The sequence below is a fragment of the Alexandromys fortis genome, unplaced genomic scaffold, assembly GCF_014885135.2.
Source record: "Alexandromys fortis isolate MF-2015 unplaced genomic scaffold, M_Fortis_MF-2015_v1.1 scaffold_6, whole genome shotgun sequence".
NCBI classification, from domain to species: Eukaryota; Metazoa; Chordata; class Mammalia; order Rodentia; family Cricetidae; genus Alexandromys; species Alexandromys fortis.
This window is the reverse complement of record NW_026067902.1, coordinates 26,376,523-26,383,374: the sequence shown is the minus strand read 5'-3', so window position 1 is coordinate 26,383,374 and position 6,852 is coordinate 26,376,523.

The following is a 6,852-nucleotide window of genomic DNA, read 5'->3' as shown; positions in this document are numbered from 1 at the left end:
TTAATAATTTTTGATAACTTATTTTAATTTAATTTAATTTGTTTGAGACAGGGTCTCGTGTATTCCAGGCTGGTCTTCAGCTTGCTCTGTAGCTAGCCAAAGAATGACCTTGGACTCCTGATCTCTCAGCCTCTGCCTTCTGAGTGTTGGGTCCTAACCACACATGGGTATCGCTGTAGAGGACAGGAACCATCAGGTATTGGGGGCGTGTGCAGTTTACCCTGATGCTGCTGTGCCCCTGTGGCTTACAGTGGTCATAAGTCAGCCTCCACTCCCCCTGCCCCGTGTATTATATTATCAGAAGTGTTCGTTCTGAGGGGAGTTTTTCAAGTTCTGAGCCACAGCCCTTGAGGGCACTTGTTACCTCCCAGTGCCCTGCTAAGCCTTGCCTTTCAGGGACATTGCTGTCCCTTGTCTGCACTGGGGATGTGGCTCAGGAGAAGAGCACCTATGCAGTGTGGATAAGGCCCTAGGTTTAGCCCCTCCTACAGCAGGGGCACAAGAAGGAGGGGAATAGAATAGGGTTGTTTAACATCTCAAAGTTGGTTTTAAAAGCAAGTAATTTCTTTGTTTGAATTCTTTTCATCCTCTCTTCCCCTGGCTATGGTGGCAGGCACTAACCTTTTCCTTTTCGTGTTGAAGCTTTCAGACTTTCCATGAGTCATGTTGTTAGACTTTTTTTATTTATCCATTTTATACTCTGCATTTCACTTAGGCTTACTACTTTGCCCTCAGAATTTAAACATGCCAACATCTTCTATCATCATTTCCTTTCCGTGTTCAATAAATGATGTCCAGCCGTCCCAGTCTGCTGCAGCTGTCAGTCACAGCAGCCCTGTAACCATGGTGTGCCATGGTGTGCTTAGCGCAGCGTGCATGTGTGCATGTGTGTGGCAGGGGGATGGATAGACAGCGACAGGCAGAGAAGGGTATCAGAGACAAGAATAGGGTGTGTCCGATCCCTTGAAACTGGAGTAACAGGTGTTTGTGGGTACTAGGATTCAAACCCTAATCACCGTGGTTGCAGAACCAGCTTTCTTAAACTCAGCTATCTTCCCAGAGAAGGGTGGGAGGAGGGGGAAGGAAATGGGAGGCTGGGAGGAGGCGGAAAGGTTTTTTTTCCTTTTCTCAATAAAAAAAATTAAAAAATTTAAAAAAAAAAAGAAAAGCTTGAAGTAAGCACCCTCAAATTTTTGAGATGAAGAGCAGTGATGGTGCTGAGATTCTCCAAAAATCCCACCCCTCCCTTACTTCTTCCCTTCCTCTTTTCCTTCCTTCCTTCCGTCCTTCCTTCTTCCCTTCCAGCCATTGAGGACAGACTATGAACAAAGCTGGGGTTGGAGAGCAGTATAAGTTTCCAACACAGACATGAATACGACTCACCAGGCAGTGATCGGCGTTAACAGACTTTCCAATGTGAGCCAAGTCCTCTACAATTTAGTGCCTGGAGACACAGACAAGAGCCTGTGCGCCTGAAGAAAAACCAATTTTCTCCTTCCAAACTTGTGCATCCAAGGGGTACTTCACCATTCCACCCATTTTAGGGAGAATGGATGTTCATCCTCAGGAAGGGGATGTGCCGTGGGGTAGATGAGAAATCCTCCCCTTCCCCATCACAGCCATGCTTTAAAAGCATCTGGAAATTATAAGTTGTTGAGAATAGGTAATGTAAATTTTCTTATGGGAGTTAAATTAGCTAGCGTATGTAAAGCATGTAAGGAGCTCAGCTGATAAGAGCACTTACTGCTCATACGGGAAGACCTGGCTGTGCACACACCTGTGACCCCTCAGGCAAGGGTAAAAGGCTGAGACAGGAGCTCTCTGGGGCTTTCTGCCTACCAGCCTAGTTCCATGTTCAGTAACATGTTCAGTGATAGGTCAAGACACCAGACATCCTCTTCCAGCCTCCAAACTTTGCATGGCTGCACATACCTGTATACATATGCACATATATCATATACATATACACACACAAACAAAGATAAATAATCTTGAAGGATTTGTGGGAAGGTGAATATTATCAAAACATGTTATATCAAACTTTCAAATATTAAGCTTTACTTTTTAATTAATTAAAATTTTATTTACAAATAATAAAAATAAAAGACTTAACACATTCCTATTTTGACCCTTGCCCCGACAGTGTGAGCCTTTTAAAGAGCAAAGCAAACCATGATTCATCTGTACCATCTTCATCAAACTACCTCCAACCCTTAGATGGACTGTGGCTACGAGAAAGATAGGAGATGCTGGAGTTGGGGGTCAGCTTTCCTACTGCACCCTGCTGATGGGAGAATGGCACTGGCTGCTGTGGGACTTTCCCCTTTCCTGCTGTCCCTGGACAGACCAGCTTTTCTGCATCACTGGGTATGGCCACTGGGTCCTACCTCTTCATACAGCCTCACACTTAGGTCTCAAGACGAATCTGTGCAGTTCTTCCCTGGACATTGCTTGGATAATCAACCCATTCTTCATTTTGACAAAGAAAACGGTATGGCAGGGCCACAGGCGCCATGAACAGAAACATACCTAGGCCCTGACCCCTGGGACACAGAGACCCAAGAGTTGGCACAGAATGAGGAGAACCTCTGAGCAACACTGGCAGATGGGCATGCCCTGGGGGAGCACAAAAGAGGTGAGTGTGGGCAGAGAAAAGGGATGTGGGGTAGAGATCAGGCCCTTCTCACTGTTCTCAACTTGGTGGAGCTAAGGAAGGGTCTACAGAACTCAGCCAAAAGTGTATTGTGACTCAGTAGGCATGAAAGCATGGAGGGGAGCCAGGAGGAGTCAGCTCTGGCCTGAAGTTTCTCAGTTAAGGGAAGGCTGGGAGAAAGATATGCAAAGGGACAGATAAGTCACTGGTGGATGGGAGCCCCATCCCCTCCAGAAAATCTGGGCAATAAGACTCAAGATAGAAACTACATCAGAACCAGGTGATGGTGGCACACGCCTTTAATCCCAGCACTCGGGAGGCAGAGGCAGGTGGATCTCTGCGAGTTCGAGACCAACCTGGTCTACAGAGCTAGTTCCAGGACAGGCTCCAAAGCCACATAGAAACCCTGTCTCGAAAAACCAAAAAAAAAAAAAAAAAAAGAAAGAAAGAAACTACATCAGAAATTTCTGGTACTCTATCTACAGCTCAAACCTCGACTATGAGAGTCCAGAAGGGGTGGGACACAGATGTCATTTCAAGGAAGTCTCCAGAGACTCATGTCAAGGACAACTGTGTGGGAGATTCTAGAGATACTTGACTTCCTGGGCTAGCTTTGAGAATGTAACAGGGTCCCTAGCAGTAGATATGACCTACAACACAGCCTTGGAAGGCATCATCAACATCACATGTTTGGGCCTTCAACTTCTCTTCTGTGATTCTCTCTCTGACATGCAACCTATGTGGGAAGCTCTTAGCATGGACATCCAACCAGAGGGTGTGGTGCCCTGTTAGAATCTACAAGGGTTGGGTGACTGTTGACAGAGGTTTCTGTCCTGCCCAGTCCAGCAGCTGTTCAGTCCCAAAGAACTACACAGAGGTCTATATTAATTACAAACTAGTTGGGTTAGTAGCTCAGCAAACTGAATCTTTCCTCTTCCCAGAATTCTCCTGTTCTTGTTGTCCCACCTATACTTCCTGCCTGGCTACTGGGCAATCAGCATTTAATTAAACAAGTACAAGAAACAAATCTTTACAGGGTAAAACTATTGTCCCACAGCACTTCTCCCCAACCCACACTTTTTTTTTTCAAAACAAGAACTCTGAATCGAATCTCCCTTGTTGAGCTTTCTTCCTGACCATTATCCATACAACTTGTAACCAACACTCTAAACAAAGAAAAACATCCATAATCCATGTTTTGGGAATGTGGGCATAGTTTTCCAGGCTACTTCCTGCTGATTGGGGACACTGATAATCTTATGGGGACCTAAAGAAAATTTGAATTATGGTCAAGTCCTGAATGGAATATTCTGTGAGGCTTGATCATCTCAGGCAGCAGTCTTAAAACTGTTCTGTATGCAGAATTCAGAGAAAACTCCAACAGAGGTCCTCTGAAATGTTGGATCATCTGGACCATCTGCTCCTATTGGAGATTCTTCAGGGGGTCTTCCTTGATCAAACATGATTTTTCTTAGCCAACAATGAATCCACAGCCTCTCCTATGAAAACAAAAGCAAAACTTCTTCTCCAAAGTAACATACCTTTTGACTTAAATTTTGAAGTCAAGGCATTTTCAAAATATATATGTTGAATTAATTCAGCAGCATTTATAATCAAATCTTTTAGCAGCTTTTTCTCCTTCCTCAGCCATCAAACAATTTAAAGACAACACAATAACATTCAGTATCAAGACTATGTATTTTTCATCTTTATGTGGCTTTATTTTAAACTCTATTTATTTTATTTTTATTTTTTGGCTTTTTGAGACAGGGTTTCTCTTGTATCTTTGGCTGTCCTGGAACTCACTCTATAGACCAGGCTATCCTTGAACTCACAGATATCTGCCTGCCTCTGCCTCCCAAGTGCTGGGATTAAAGGTATGTGCCACCACACCCAACTACTCTCTTTCTTTCTTTTTTATTTTAAGGACTTTATCCTTTTTCTTTTCTCTCCCAAGCCTACACATATTTTTAAACACACTGTAAACCATTTAGGATTTTTTTTCATCTGAATTTGTCTTTACTGTATACCTCTCTTTTTCTGACCACAAGAGTCTTTAATTTGCTAAGCGATATGACTAGGATTAAAGCTATGGCTTTGACGGCTGAGAGCCTTAGCTTTCTGAGAGCCTAGCCTCGTGGCAGAGGTACTAGCCAGAGTCATGTTTATTGCCACAACTCTATGGAGTTTCAAGGTCCCTGCCACCACCAAAAAGCATGTGTTTGCCTATTCATAAACACCATTTAAGTGTTTTGTGATGGGGCCTCTTAAAAGAGCTGCAAGTTTTTGCAGCTTAAGCTGAGTCAGGAAGCCTCTCTTAAATGAGACCCATTTTCTTCTAGCAAGCAGAGCCCTCCTGGGAAAATGCTGCTATCAAGAATTTTCTTTTGTGTCTAGAATTACTTCTCAAGCTCTCTCAGGTTTTCTGTGGATGCAGTTGTCCATGTTGGTGCCATTCTGTTGACCGACCTTTCTGTCCTGCCCAGTCTTGTAGCCATTCATACCAAAAGAACTACACAGAGGTTTACATGATTATAAACTAGTTGGCCTAGTAGCTCAGGCTTTTCTTATTAACTCTTATAACTTATATTAGCTCATAAATTTGTCTGTGTTAGCCATGGGGCTTGGTACCTTTTATTAGTCAGGTCTTCTCATCTTGCTTCCTCTGCATCTGAGTGATGACTGCAAACTGAATCTTTACTCTTCCCAGAATTTTCCTGTTCTCATTGCCCTGCCTCTACTTCCTGTCTGGCTACTGACCAATCAGCATTTTATTAAACAAGTACAAGAAACAAATCTTTACAAGGTAAAACCACTGTCCCACAGCAGGTGACCACTGGAGTTCTCAAGGAGAGGAGCTACTTCAGTTGCCATGCGGACCACAGTGAGAGAAGCAGATCTGTGGGAAGGTCCTGCTGATGGTGCTTCAGAGTTGGGGGTCTATGCCTGGTTTTTATGGTGGCTGCTTTTGAGGCTCTTCTGTGTGACCTTTGGCACAAGAAGAAGAAGATAACATCAGCTACAGAAGGGTAAGAGCTCATAAATCTGCAAGCCTTGCATCATTATGTGAGCTTAGATGTAAATGTATATAACATGAAAGGGGGAAAAAGAGGGGAAGAGAAAGGAGGAGGCAAAAGAAGACAGTGGGGTGAAGATGATCAAGGTGCTGTTGTGTACATATTTGAAAATGTTACCAACTAACCGCACTTGCCAGCACATGCTTATGATCCTGGAATTTAAAGACAGAGCAAGGAGGATTAGGAAATTAAAGGCAGCCTGAGTTACAGAGTATATAGGAAGGCTAAACTAAGACCCTGCCTCAAAAACTAAGAACTCAGAGTAAACAAAAATCTCCAACAAAAGTCAAAACTCACAAATGAAAAATATTACCGGAAAAGAAAAAAATGAAAACTGCTTCTCCACCAAGGACCCCAGGCAGTAAGGAAACAGGATACCTTTGGATCTCTTATCTTCATGACTCCAGGAAGCTGGAGTGTCCCTGTTTGCTGCAGTAAGAGAACTTGAACTCTTGCGTGATGCTGTCATCGCTTATCTTGATGAGACCCAGGATGTCTTAGACAATAGCACCCTTTGTGTCTAAAGGTGAGGAAACCAGAAAGGACAGAGACCTGGGAATGGAGGGCTTCAGAAAAGACAGAGATGTGGAATGGGGGAGGGAGCTTCAGAAAGTGTGGAGGTGATCTCTGTGACCACCATAGCCAACAGAGAGTCTAGCCAAGTGAGGAAAGTAGGAAATCTGGTTCAACATGACTCATTAACCCGTGTTAGTTCAGAGTCTGACACCCGGAAGTTTATTTTAGGCATATTTAAGTACAGCACAATTTGGAAAAAGTTTTCTGGTGATAACTCAGTCCCATGCGCACAACAAAGCTTAAAAGATGACTCCACCAAAACTCTTTGTAAAGTACATGTGACATCTTTCATAAAGATGAGTTCTATAGGTACATGTGACATCTTATGGGTCCGGGAAGGATCTGGTGTGGTCTGAGTCATACAGATAGGGCAAAGGTCACTAGACTATTAACCACCTCTGTTTCAAGTCTTCTGGACAGAAAGCAGGTCAGACATCTTTCCCTTTGAAGAGATAGCCCTGCATGTCAACATTTTGTTTCCCCTAAGATTATGACTACAAGGACCTCCATGTCTCCTACAAGAAAGGACAGAGACCTGGGAGTGGG